Source organism: Onychostruthus taczanowskii, unplaced genomic scaffold (assembly GCF_017590055.1).
Source record: "Onychostruthus taczanowskii isolate IOZ18803 unplaced genomic scaffold, ASM1759005v1 scaffold65, whole genome shotgun sequence".
NCBI classification, from domain to species: Eukaryota; Metazoa; Chordata; class Aves; order Passeriformes; family Passeridae; genus Onychostruthus; species Onychostruthus taczanowskii.
In genome coordinates, this window is record NW_024504233.1 from 5194224 (window position 1) to 5209553 (window position 15330).

Sequence of the window (15330 nt, forward strand, 5' to 3'; positions counted from 1 at the left end):
TGACAGAAACAATTCCAGAAGTTATTGCAAAAACGGTGACAGGAGATTTATGTCTCCTCAGGTTTTGCTCTTTTCTCCTGGCTTCCCTCCAGTTCACCAGGTACATTTTGCTGCCAGGCTATGAAGCTGTTTCATTAAAATAGCTTTTATATCTCTTTTTATAATCCATTTTTTTTTCAGTGTAAAGGATGAACTGCAATATTTTGAGATTTTCTATTTGTTGATCTTATTGAAAATATGAATCAGTGCTCCATAAAAGATCACAAACTTCCTGTTTCTGCCATTAATACTCCTCTCATTTCCCACAGTCATCCAGTGTTGCTTATTCTACCAGTTTATGAAGCTTCAAAGTGCACTGCAAACAGGCTCTGAATGGGAGAGAGAGAAGAGTATCAACAGTTTTACCTTGCTTTTCATCACCTGTAGCTGAAAAGAAAAGCTTTTTAGTGTTCCTCTATTTTGTGATTCTAACCCAGAATTGCAAGTAAAGAGATATATTTTTCAGGCAGAGAGGCCTGCCATAATATGGAAATAAAACAGTAAGAGAAACATAGGCATGGGTTCAATTTAATACTCAAAAAAAAAAAAAATCCTGGGAAGCCACTTTAATGCCATGTTAAGATACTGGCTTGGAGCAGACTCCAGAGGAAAAAAATGTTCCCTAGGGACACCACTGATTATTCAGGAATTTTAGGCTCCAGCTGCTGATGTTCCCTCACCTCACTTGACTTCCCCAAGCAGAGTTACAGGACATAAACAGTGAGAAGCAGTTTGTGTTGGCAGGACAGTTTAAACCAGCCTTTCTAAAGGGAATTCCTGTTTTCTGAAAAGGTCTTTTGTTGTCCATCACAATGATCTTGTGGTGCTTGAATTTCACATGCAGCTGCTCACAGGATAAATGAAATTTCTCTCCTGGAGGCCCATCACACCTGGATATTTCCCCTTGGTGTGCCGTCAGGCAGAGTGCAGCGGAATGACAGAGAGGTCACAGCCTGATTTCCAATGCTTCCATGAGTGACCCCCTGGCAGTTCTGCTGATGGACACATCCCCGAGTTACCCACCTCATCCTACAGACATTTACAGCCAAAAATTGTCCATCCTGCAGAGTTCCTGGGCAGTCCATCACATCTCCTTGATAAAATAATGAACTGGTGCCAGACAGAGACACCAATGTTTATTTATCTGGGATTGTCCCTCCTAAGGGTCCTGTTCACTCCATGGGACAGTGATGGATGGCTCTGCAGGCAGATCTGCTGCCACAACTTTATCTTTATATGGATTTTGTTATTTCTACACTGAGCTTGGGGAAAGGTCATCTGGCTTTTTCTTTTTTATTTTTTTATTAACTGAAATTCCATATTTATTTTTTACATCCTACTTGAATTTAGGCACTGAGCACAGGCACAGAATCATGGAATTTCCTGAGTGGGAAGGGACCCACAGGGATCATGGATTTCAAGCCTATCCCTGCCCAAACACCCCAGCAATCCCACCCTGTACATCCCTGGGAGCGTTGTCCAAACTCTCCTGGAGCTCTGGCAGCCTTGGGGCTGTGCCCATTCCCTGGGGAGCCTGGGCAGTGCCCAGCACCCTCTGGGGAAGAACCTTTCCTGATCTCAGCCCACCCCTGCCCTGGCCCAGCTCCAGCCATTCCCTGGGTCCTGTCCTGTCCTGTCCCAGGGAGCACAGATTGGAGCTGTCCCTCAGGAGGAACATCCTGATAAACTCTACCCTCACCCTCCTCTTCTCCAGTGCCCTCAGCCACTCCTTGTATGGCCCCTCCAAACCCTACAAACTTCTTGCATGTAAAACATGAAAGAACATGACCCCAAATCTCCTTTCTTCCTGAGGAATTATTGGCAAGAATTTGGCCCAAGTTACAGCACTATTGAGGTACTTCACCACCCAATCTGCCACTTCCTCATCCTAGGAAGGTCAGAAAGTTTAGCAAATTATAAAGAAACATCTCTGGAAGATTGCAAACCCAGACTTGTCTGTGATTTAAATAGGCAAAGGTGTAATCCAAACTTTTCTTTCATTTTCTAAGGGAAAAATATCTATAATTTAGGAATTATCAGTTTTTCTGTCTGCTGAGGGTCTGAAAATGCAGCTAAACATGTCCTGCTGCTGTTATGATCTGAAGCTCAAATGCCAGCACTGTCACAGGTTTATCTCCTGCTTCTGGGCAGAGATGCAAGGTAGAAACATATTAAGAAAATAGAAAAATTCAGGGTTTTGTTAATCTCTGTAGACTCCAAGAGGCTTTCACTTCTGCCTTGGACTCTTTGTCCAGGGCTTTGCTTCTGGACAGTATTTCTACTAAAGAAGTTCTCCTCTCTAATATCCATATTTGTTACATGTTCAGGTGACTTTTTGCTGAATAAATGAATGGAAATATTTTGTCTAATCTAGTTTGCTTTTAGTTATCAAGGGAAGATTTTTTTTTAAGCCACCAAAAAGCTCTATGAAAGTCAGGAGCACAAAAAGCATGAGAAACTATGTTTAATTTCAAACTCAGGATGGTTTTAGAATTCAAACAAAGAAAAGGAACATTTTTTTGTGTTTCGCTAGGATTTATTTCCAGTGAAAAGACACTGTTCATTAGCTAATGCAGAAACAATGCTGTGCCCAGATGAATCTCAAACAGTATCATTAAAAGTAACTTTTTCTGTGTGTGGACATTTAAATCTTCTGCCTGTATTGAGCTGTTTAGCAAATGGATATAGAAGAATCTTCTTTAGCAAGTTCTGCAAATCCTCTAGACTGTGGATCAGGATATGTACAGCTTCAACCAGTCCCCCAGTAATTTTCCATCAGCATTTGACAGCTTTTCCTCTTGTCCCTCCTGGTGATTTACCAGTTGGAGCCTTGATCTGTTAATATGCCCCTCTCATTAGCACAGGTTGTCTCTGCACTTTCACCTGCCTCATTTTTCTACAGACTTTTCACAGCCCTATCAGTCAAAGTTATTTATTTGTGCCATAAGCAAGCTGAATCCTCCCTGAAACTGTTAAGGAGGGTTGGTGAGAATTTTGGGGTTGATTTTTTGTTTGCTTTTTTTTTTTTTTTTTTTTTTTTTCCCATTTATTGTTGCTTTGGGTTTAGTGAGATTGTTTGGTTTTTTCCCATAAAGGCACTGGAGAGTGTCCAGGGAAGGGAATTGGGCTGGGAAAGGGGCTCGGCCTGGAGAAAAGGAGGCTCAGGGGGGACCTTGTGGCTCTGCACAGCTCCCTGACAGGAGGGGACAGCCGGGGGGGGTCGGGCTGTGCTCCCAGGAACAGGGACAGGAGCAGAGGGAACGGCCTCAGGCTGGGCCAGGGGAGGCTCAGCTTGGATATTAGGGGAAATTTCTTTACTGAAAGGGCTGTAATGCATTGGAATGGGCTGCTGAAGGCAGGGGTGGAATCACTACCTCTGGAGGTGTTCCAAGAAACAAGGAGACTTGGGGACAGGGTTTAGGGAGCATGAGGGGCTTGGATTTCTTTTCCACCCTAAATGATTCTCTGATTCTTTCCTTTTTTTCCTGTCCACACCCTTTCCCCCTTCAAATTCCCGGGCAGAAATCTTTCCTTCCTTCATTCGCACCTCTCACACAATAAAGGCAGTTTTCTCCACAAGACTGTGAACAGAAAATTTCCTGACGTTCCCACAAACGTGTGCAGGAGCAGACAAAAGAAATGAAGAAAACCAGACTGAAACAAAGAAACAATGGGTGATACAGCTAAACCTGCACTAACACCGTGTCTGGAGAACATTCAGCCCCATTTTGGAGAGTGCTCTGCTCAGTCTCTCTGGCTGATGGCAAAACCTCAGCCTCCCATCCCCAGGCAGGTGCTGTTCCCTTTCTTTTTGTGCTTCCAGCCCCTGAGTTCCCATTCAGGGGAGTTTCACCTGCTGCCTTTCACTCCTCTCCCTTAGGGAAAAGCCACACATCTGCACCTATTGAGAAGGATTTTCCCAAGAAACAAGCAGGCTTTCCATTTCTTTTCAGGATTGTAATGACTTGGGTGTACAGCTAAAGATTTATTTTTATTCCCTGTGTTCCCTCCACATTCTATTTTCAAATCAGCATTGCTTCATTTGAGAGCTCTTTCCCCCTTGTTCTAAGCTAAAGGTAGGGCTCAGCATTGTTTCTGCTTTAGCTAATGAACAAAAAGCTAATGGTTTTTTGTTGAAAATAAATCCCAGTGAAAACCAAAAAATTCCTTGTGATGCCAAGAAATTTCCTGGAGAGACCCATCTCTACCTCCCTTACTGTCTTAAAAAGGCAGGAGCTCCTACCAGATTGCATTTCTGCTCTAAATTCAGAGAAGATTTAATAGCCTTTTAAGATGACCCATTATTTGCCCTCCCTGAATATGAAAAGCAGCATATTTGCAAGTTAAACAGCTCAGAAAGTCTTCCTCTGTCCCAATCTCTTCCTGAAACACCTATTCAAACAAACAAGTTTTTGGAAATCTTAAAGCCATCTCCTCTTCGTGCAGATATCTTAAAGTTAGTTTGCTGTTTCCTACTTTTCTTCTTCTCAGAGCTGAGGATGGTGTATTACACAGGCACCCTGCAGAACGGGGGAATTTCTGAAATATATTGGGCTGCTCTGAAATCTATAATTTATTAATCACTGTGCCTGGTGCTGTTCCAGCCTGAGCCTCTTCAGAAGCAGATTTTCCTTTTTTTTTTTTTTTTTTTTTGGTATATATTTTGTATCCTGCAGCAGGAGTGGAGTCAATCACCTTCAAGCAATGCTGACACTACTGAACCAAAAGCACTACATCAAAACAGGGAGATTTGAGGGCAACATTTCTCTGAATACACGAATAATAAACTCCAGCTGTGTCCTGCCAGTGGCTACATCAGCTACACAATCTGTTTTATTGCTTTGTTTGTTAGTTCAGAACTTTGCTGTGTCTGAGTGGATCTGAAATCAGCCTGACACACTAAATTGAAGGGTGTGCCTGTGGAAAGAGCTCCATCTTCAAGATGGAAGATCTACAAACATAAAGGACTTGATTTCAAAGGCTGAGTGAGTAAAAGGTATCTCTGTCTTTGGGAAAGCTTCACAAACCAGCCTCTACAAACCAGCCTCTACAAACCTCCTTTGAGCACTTTGCAAAAGATGTAATGATCTGCTGCTTCTGGACATGGACAGATCTGAATATCCATCTGCTTCTACCCTTTCAGCCCTTTCTCTAGAACAGGAACAAATCCCAGAATCCCAGATTGCTTTGGCTTAGAAAACAATTTAAAAATCATCTCATCTCACCCCCTACCATGGACAGGGACACATTCCACTGTCTCAGGTTGCTCCAAGCCCCATCCAGCCTGGCCTTGGACACTTCCAGGGATCCAGGGGCAGCCACAGCTTCCCTGGGCACCCTGTGCCAGGGCCTCCCCCCCTCACAGGGAACAATTCCTTCCCAGTATCTCATCTAACCCTGCTCTCTGGCAGTTTGAAGTCATTCCCCCTTTTTTTTTTTTTTGCTCTAGAGCTGGGTTTGTTTCCCAGGAATGTTCTTGGAAGGTGCATGTGGAATTGCTGACCCCTGCTCGTGGTATCTGTGAGATGTAATGATAGAATAGCACTGAAAATTCACGATGAGCATAGCAGCCATTAATCCATGGATATAAATTGTTTGTTTGGATTGAAGATAGATTATTCACATAGTGTAGTACAGCTAAAAGAACAAGAGACTGAACAGAAGAGAGAAAATCCCATTAAACCCTCACGTCAATATATCAACTTTGAAAGCAGCTTCATGAAGTTTTGTTTTGCCTGAGTTTTTCTAAAGAGCTTTTTCTTAAACAGGTGGGAAAATCAAGCACCTCAAATAGTCAGTCTACACTCCAGGGATGTGATTGTACCTCCTTATTAATCAGCCATTTCTATTTCTCACAGTTCCTATTTCCTGCTGTCCTTCAGAGGTTTTCCCTGTGCTGGTGCATGTTGGATTAGCTGTCACAGCCTTTGCCTCTGATAATTCAGGACTCACTGGAAACAAATGAAGTGAGGGAAGCACAAAGCCCCTCATTCATTCTTATTTTGACCCATTAAAATCACTTCCTTAGCAAGAGTTATTTTCATACCCTGGAAGTTTACAGGCCCTAGAAAGATGAGCATTGCATTATTTCTTGCCACATGTAAATTTTCTGTAACATGTTTCATCTTAGGGACTATTTTTAAACTTTTCAGGGAAATGACTGGTTGTGAAAAGTTTGCAATACCAGGCTCAGCTTGAAAAAGGATGAACAATTATTGCCAGAGTTACCTTCACACTCATGGCAGAATTTGGCTGGAGATTTCATCACTGCTGGGAAAGAACAAGACAAACACTGAGGATCCTGGGCTTTTGCAGCACCCTTGCAATGATTTACTGCAATACACTGAATTTCTCCACTTATTTTGGCCATTTAAACTAAGCAATGAGCTGGTTGAACATTCATTTTAATCCTTTAATTTTAATAAAAAGCAGTTAGCAGAAGTGTTTGAGAAAAAAAAATCTCTTTCCTTTGGAAATATCTGCTTGGAATATTTTAAATGTATATTGAATAGTAACTCACCACTTTTTACAGCGAATCACCTTGTCTTGTGTCACTGTTTATTCATTGCTTTGTTCCCACTCTGGGAATTTTTTTCGCTGCATCATCATACATTTTTATGTCATAAAAGCAATTTACTGTCACCAGGAAACATTTGCTCAGCTGGGATCAGGACCCAACTATTTGCTGTGTTTCCCAGGCTGGAGGTGTAATTAGTGGGCATTTCTTTCTTAAACATTCTATGAGCTGTGAAATCCTCACTGTGATTAACACTAATGAAAGACCTTTCCTGCTCCAGCAGGCAAGAGGATCCACCAGAAATTATAAAAGACAATGTGTGAAAATGAAGAAAGAATTCTAAATAAGAGTTAAAGTACATTTGAATTAATTCTTGATTAGTTTCCTCTCCATAAACTCCTGAAAATAATTATCCACATGTTCCTATAAAACTCCAATTTATTTAAAATTTTAAAAAATAAATGTAGAAAATACAGACAGCTGGGTGAGAATCTGCATTCATTGTGAACAACTGAGCACAGTTTCTGAGCACAGGAAAAGGACAAAACCCACTCAGCAAGTCAAATCAGATGTAAATTAACTGAGGAAATTTATAATATTTTATTCAAAGAGAACATTTATAAATGGGGTTATCCAAGGTCTGTGTATTTGGAGTCCTGTGAACACAAATGGTAGTGAGAAGAGTTGAATGAAACCTGATGTTTTTTCCTTGAAATATCTCTGAACTAAAATTTCAAGCTTGTACAAAATTATGCGAAAAATTTAATCTTACACCCAGAAGTCTGGTACAGAAAATGTGTGCAGTGAGTTCTGCACGGAAATGGGAAGAATTGGAATAAAAACAGCATTGAATTATTTAAAATGATAGAATTTGGAGTTTTACCTATATGTTTATTGCTTGGAACAAACAATATCATCCCAAATTCAGGTGGATAAAATTTGTTAAGCAGGAATTTTCTTTAATGAGAGTAATATTTAAATCTAATTAATTATGAAAGAGCATCAGAGAAATGAATTTTTGTGAGGTGTGCAAAAACTTCATGGCTCAGTGTGGTAAAATTCCATCCTGAATTCTGAATCCTGAATCCAGGACATGAGGTACAAATTGTTGACAGGAAAATGTTGGATTTGGGATCTTGAAACTCTGGATATTGGAAGACCTTGATACCACTGACCTAAACGGGTTTTTGTTGACTTACTGCCTGTTGCTGGAATAGGTTTTTTGGAGATGGTTTGGGTGTGTTTTCATGGGGGTTGTTTGGTTTGTTGGCTGATTTGGGGTTTTTTATGGGGGGGGAAGAGGGAAATAAGATTCTGAAGCAAAGTGCCACAAGATTTCAGAGCCTGAAGTCTAAAATACTTTTAGTTTCACCTCTTGATTCATGATAAAAGATTTTCAGCCTTCATTAGACAACAGGAATTTGAATTTCTGTATCCACATGCCCTGTGAACACCCTAAAAGAGCTTTTGGCAGCTGTGAATGTTCTTTGGGGATGCTGGAAATCTCGAGAGCTGAAACAGTGCAAACACTTCAGCAAGCATCTGCAGACAGGAAATCTTACGGTTTTCCAGTATGAGCAATAAAATTGTGAGCAATAACTTTCCAAAAAGCATAATTGATTTTAAACCATAGTAACTGTATAATAGTAGTGGTAGTATTTTAAAGCCTACTACAAATGCTCCTATCTGCGGGTAGGGAGAAAAGCCTAATTTAACTGAACTGTAATGGGGTTGGAGCAGCATGGGATTTGACATGTTATAAATTCATTCCCAGATTAATTGAGAATACCCTTTCTGTGGTCTCCAGATTAATAATAAGAAAGGAGGGGGAAAAGACATGAAGGTAATTTATTTGGTCTTTCTGCAGTACTGACATTTTTCACCTTAATGAGCACTTAAAATGTAAATTATACAGTCAACTTAAAAAATAGAACAAAAGAGGTGTTCAAGGCTTTTTCTTATTTTCCACATCAAAATTAGCTGCAATTACCATAAAAAATTCCACAGTTTCACTCCAGACTTTGTCCAAAAGTACTGGATATTATCAAGTACCTTCAAACACTCTGGGAGTTTCCTTTCAAGGTTAGTTGGCAAAGAGAAGTCTGGAAAAGTTTTCACTGTGTTATAAGATGCACTTGTTGAACTTTCCAGCAGGTACAGTGCTAAATACTAATGACATAAAATCTGAAGTTTCCAAGGAGATGAATTTAGAAGATGGGAATGAGATTAAAATTACCTTAAAACATCAAGCAGTCCTGCTGATGTTTGCCTTGATTTAGGCCTGAAATTATGAGCAAAGTTGGTTTTTCACTTTGGCTGAAGACAGAAAACTTCATCAAGAATAGTTTTAGGGGTTTCCCTCTGTGTCTTGGCTTTTGGGTTAGGGTTTGAACATCACTGAGCTTAGGTTTGGCATCCCCTAGCACAATTTTGAAGAGCCCAGACCTCTGTGAAGCTGCCTGACCTCCCCACTCATCTGCCCAGATCCTTTTATTGACTCCCAGTATGGAATTACCTCGTCGCTTATAAAGTCCTTTGAGGTGTTGAAGTTAAAAGTGCTTTGAAAACCAGGTGCTATTGATAATTATGATTATGCATTTATTTCATAAACCTCAGGAAGGAAAGATTTGTTTCTAGCTTCAGCAATTTGCACTGACCACAATTTAAATTAAACCTCAGGAGTTCCATTCACTGCTTTTTGTTTCTCACTGCTGATTGATGCTCTTCTCCTGCTTGGGTCATGAAGACAAAATGATGCCACCAAAGAAAACACACCTTAAAAGCAATTACTTCCCATTAGGAATGCTTCATTTACTCCTGAGCATCCTGGAGTGCTGCCTCCAAAGGAAGATGATGAAGATCTCTGAATTTTATATATTTTGTACTCATATTGATGAGAACTTTTATATATTTTGTTATATAAAGATGTTCTTATGTGCAATAATATATTATTATATTTATATAATATATTTTATATAAATAAATATATAGTCTATGTATTTATATACATAAAAATATACATTTTATATAAATAAATATAAATGTAAATATAACTAACTAAAAATAGACATATATATAAAATATAAATATAAACAAATATAGAAAAGTAAAAATATAATACATATATAACATATATAATATATATAATACAATATATAATATATATTATATATCATATAATTAATCTATAATCTATCATCTATCATCTATAATATATATAGTACATAATACATAATGCATAATGCATAATCTATAATCTATAATATATAATATGAAATATAGATAATGTATAATATATAATATAAAATATAAATTACATTATATATGTTTATATAATATATGTTTTATAAATACATGTTTCTATATTTATATACTTTTATATATTTTGCATTCATATTCCCAGTAATATGAAGGATATCAATGTGTTTCTGGTTTGGAAGAAGTGATTCTCTAGAAATTACCTACAAAGCTGCATAAAAAGGTTTAATAAGGCTACAAAACTGAAAGAGACGGATACTTGTGAAGGAAAATGTATTCAGGAAAAACAAGGAACTGGAAAATTCGCCTGAAGAATCTGAGTTCAGGAAGTGGTTTGTTCTTTGTTCTCAAGATTTATGATCCTCTCTGAGAAAGCCCACAGAGTCTATGAATAATAATTGGGAAAATAACTATTGTCAAGTTAACAAAAACAAAAAAATTATTTCTTTGATAACAGATTTTATGACTATTTTTACAAGCTTTTAGTGTTATGGATTCAACACCATAATTACAATCTTCTTCCCATCTTCTAAATTCATCTCCTGGGAAATTTCAGATTTTTATAGCAGCGATATTTAGCACTGTACCTGTTAGAAAGTTCAATCAGAGCATCTTGTGACACACTGAAAACTTTTCCAGACTTCTCTTTCCCACTTAATCCTGAAGGGACATCCCAGAAAGAGAGCCTGACCCTGGGATCAAAGCTAATCCAAGCTACTTTAGTATTCTGAGCCCTTTTTTTTTTTTTTTTTTTTTTTTGAGGAATTCCCTATGATTTTGATAAATGGCATTTCTTCTCTGTGTGCATTTGCTTCCTACCACTGAAATTCCTGTAATATCATTACATTCCATCTTTTCCCTTGTCTGTTTATCTTGGAGGCAATGGATGTCTCTTATTATGTGGTTATAAACTTAAACAGATCCTCACCAGCAGCTCAAGCATAAATCAAGTGGAAATCACAACAAACATAAGCACATCGATAAGAATAATAAAAATGGGCTCTGTAAGAAAACTGCAGCATTTCCAAGCCACTTAGATCCCATCAAGTGATTTTTTGTTCTCCTTTTTCCATGTCAGACATGATCCATCTCATCTAACACATCCCTTCAATGCACAGTGCTTGTAGGATTCTGCCAAGGAAATAAAATACTGATTTAAACAGAGCTAAAAAATGCACTTCAGGGTACATTGCTCTGAGATTCCACTCAAAACTTTAGCTGGAAATAAACTTTAGTGGGAAACTCTTTCCTCTCCTAATCCAGGCCTTATACAATCTGAAGTACTGCATAAACCAATAAAATATTAATTGGATGCATTTTGTAAAAAAGCAATTAAACAAAAATGAAAATTTACTTTTGCTATAAATCCTCATGTTATTTTAATATGCAAATGTTTAAAACTAACCCGTATTTTTCTTATAAATATGTATATGTTGTTTAATTGCTATTTCAAACTAAGCACTAATTGAAATACTTTCAATTGCAATTCCATTTAATTTTTATAGCATTGGGGTTTTTTCCCAGAATGACGTTTTGGACAAGTTCTGTATTTTACTGTATTGCCTGGACTAGGGTAAAATTAACATATTTGGGTTATCAAGACAAAATTGTTGTTTTTTAGCCAACTTAAAAATAAATATTCTCTTTATGCTGTTGTTTCCCTCCAATCCCCCTCAAATCCCACTTCAAATTAAGTTATTGGCCTGCTACACAAATTACTCTATAAATGACAAATGCAGATGAGAAATTCTGGAGAAAAATTTGGACTTTTGCTTACCGAATGTCTCTTTGTTCCTTGGTTGCCTTTGCAGCCACGGTTTTCCATAGATGAGCTGATGTTTGGTGCATTTTAGGTGTAATTAATGTTTTTGTGGGGCAAACACCTCATCAGCACTTTCAGGGCCATCTGCAGCTCTGGGGTTCCCTAATTACCTGTCAGTTTTTGACGGTGTCAATGTTGGGTCAGGATTTTATTCCTGCTTTATGGCAAGCAAAGGAAAGGGAAAATGAAGCGTGTGTTGTTTTCAGAGCAGCTTTTATTCAATGTAACTAAAGCTCTTTTCCCCCCTTGTTGGTTTATTGCAATTCTATTTTAAAAATTTCTGTAAACTGCCACCTCTCTGAGCACAATTAGAGCATATATGTTTGTATATATGATTGCACAGACACAGCCTGGTGTTTCCAGAGGCCCTGGGCTTCACAGATACCCCTGGAAAATCCTGAATTGCTGTAGAAAAAGCCCTTCCTCCCCTCAGAATTCAGGAATCCCTGCAGCAAGTGTTTGCAGGAAGGAGAAAACCGATAGAAGCTCTCAGGCTGTGATCAATGTGCTAATTTCCAGCATGAATGAACTCTCCAGAGTTCTTCCCATGGATGCATATTTATCTCCTGACTAAATCAATATTTGTCCTACAGAAAACTATTGATAGTCTTGAGTAGTCTTATAATACCATTGTACAGCTTTCAATTGCTCTTTCTCTTCTTGATTTCTTGCCAAACTCAGAATTCCTTTTCATGATTGTTGAATTCAGCTACAAAACTCTCACAATTGAAAAATTACAGGGATATTAAAAAGCCCCCAGAATATTTTGCAACCCTTTGCCAAGTATCAGCCACTGAGCCTCCTGTGTTAGTGCATTTCCCACAGCACCCCCCTGCCATTGTTTACAAATCATTTTTCATTATCACTTTCCTGCCTCCATCCACTCGACTGGGAATTAAAACATGGTGTTTATTTGGGGAGATATTGATACGTTTGGACACGTAATTCACGGGTGGCCAACTCTGCTGCTGCTTTTTGATCAGGGCACAAACGCTCAGCAAATGGCTCTCTTGCCTTCTCGGGCTGGCTGGGAAGAAGAAACCAAGCTCTGAGTTCGATCTGCTCCCTCTCAGTAGGCTGGAACAATAAACCCTGCCATACCTGGGTGCTCCAAAAAATCATCAATCAGAATAGCTCCGTTCAGCATCATGAATTCCACTTCAAAATGAAAACAAGTGGAAATTCGGATGGCAGGTTGTTCCTGGCTCTCTCAGTCCTTCTCAGGCTGTCGGTATGAAGTGTGCAGGGGAACTCTGTTCAAACTCATCGGGTTTGAGCTCTGATTGTGCCACAAACTGGCGCAGGCCCTGGAAATTTAGGAATGTCTGTGATGGGTCACAGTACAGACAATTTCATCATCACAGCATGCACAGTGAGGGAAGGGGAAGGGAAAGAGAAAAGGGAAATGGGGAAGAGAAAATGGGAAGGGGAAGGGAAAAGGGGAAGAGAAAATGGGAAGGGAAAAGGGAAAAGGGAAAAGGGAAAAGGGAAAAGGGAAAAGGGAAAAGGGAAAGAGAAAGGAAGAAGGGGAAGGGGAAGGGGAAGGGGATGGGGGAAGGGGGAAAGAAAAAGAAAATTAAGTGGAAAAAGATGAAGAATGGAATGGAATGGAATGGAATGGAATGGAATGGAATAGAATAGAATAGAATAGAATAGAATAGAATAGAATAGAATAGAATAGAATAGTTTCTTCCAATTTAATTGGAAGGGACTGCAACAACTCTCTCATCTATCTGCCTGAGAGTTCTGGGCTGCCCCAAAGTCAGAGCATGTCATTGTAAAGCCCTTGTCCAAATATCTCTGAGCACTGTCAGGCTTGGGGCATCCACCTCCTCTCTGGGAAACCTCTTCCATGATCTGGCCACCTCTCAATAAAGAAATGTTTCCTAACATTAAGGCTCAGCCTGAATTTTCTCCAAAATTCCTAAGAGGAGAAGTTCAAAAAGGAGCATCCCTCCAGCATCCTGCTCTGAATTTAATCCACACCTATAGAAAAACAGCCAAAAGCTCTCCTAAAAGATATCAAAGGGTATAACAGAAATTAAGGGGTTACAAAAATGAGCCTGACTGTGGACTCTGGACCCCCCTCTTTCTGGGTGCCAGGGAGCCCTACAAGGTGTTTGATAACTGTGCCTGTCTGTCCTCCCCAGCTGAGCACCCTGCAGGAGGGGATTGTGAGCAGGAGTGGCCCAGCACCACCAAACTTCAGTTTTCCAGTCCCAGGGAGGCTCTGGGGGTTGGATCAGGGGAAATTCCAGGTATAAATTTGAAGCACTGTTAGAAATTGGTGGGGAAAGAAAAATGAAAACAAAACCAGCTAAATTTGCCTTCTCAGAGGTAACTCAGAGCATCAGAACAGGCTGTAAAGGATGAGAACTGCCTTCCCCTATGGGGATCAGCCTCTGTGGGCAGCCCTAGAGAACAGGGGCTAAGAAATCTTTTAAGGAAGCCAGGAAACTGGGCAAATCCACGCTAGCAGGGACACACAGCTTGTGAGAGCTGCCCTACCTTTGCATTCCTACATCCACCAAACAACTGAGGCATTTCTGACCATGGCAACCTGAGCCCCAACACCCCCTTGAATCAGCACCCTTGAATAAAACTTCTGGTATTTCCTTTGCTTTTGTCCCCACTTGTCACTTCCATGTCATTCTCTGTCCTGGAAGATGCTGCTTTGGCATTTTATTTTAGATTGCTTTTGCCCCTTGTCTAGAGAACATCTTACAGTCAACAAGACACAAAACAGAACACTGGCTCTTTATTTGTTGGCAGGCTTAACTGCTGGTTGTATCTCCAATGTCACAGCTGTGGCATTGCCAAATTAAATGTCATGCATACATAAATACACATAGGTATATGAACATGCACATCCATGTGGGATGTGTTCAGTTGGAATGGGGGTTTTGTCTTATGAACCACAGAACATATTTGTGAACATTGATGCACATTTTTTTTCTATTGATTCACAGACTCATGGAATGGTTTGAGTTGAAAGCACCTTGAAGATTATCTTGAGCCAGCCCCTGCCATGGGCAGGGACACCTTCCATGAGCCTGGGTTGCTCCAAGCCCCGTCCAACCTGGCCTTGGACACTGCCAGGGATCCAGGGGCAGCCACAGCTTCTCTGGGCACCCTGTGCCAGGGCCTGCCCACCCTCGCAGGGAGCAATTATGTGCATACAATTTAAATATAAAATCTTGAATTAGGTAGTCTGACATCTACAGATATCTTTTTCCTTTCCTTGTATAAGTAACCACAGTAGAACCACAGAACAAATCAGATATTTTACATTAGGTAGCACAAAAACCTGCCAAAGGCTGGTTTCTTCCTTGCTGTTAAACCCTATTAAATATTAATAGGGTTATATTTCCTGTTATTTTTGGATATGAATGACCAGTGTGGTTGCCCTTGTACAGATATTTGTAACAAACATCAGGGTTCATGTGACTGGAGAATGAATGGGAGAGTCTGGGTGTGGAGGTGTCAGAACTGATATTAAACCTCAGATTAAAACAAAGGGCAGATCAGAGTCATCATGAAGTCCCGAATCACGCAAAAAGTTGCATCCAAATCCCCACCTGGAGTTAGCAGTTCAAGGAGAACATAAGGGATGGGATGGTGACTCTGCAGTCAGCACCACCTCTCCTCTGTGCTCCTGCATTTACCCCACACCACTCAGCCCCACATTCTTTGC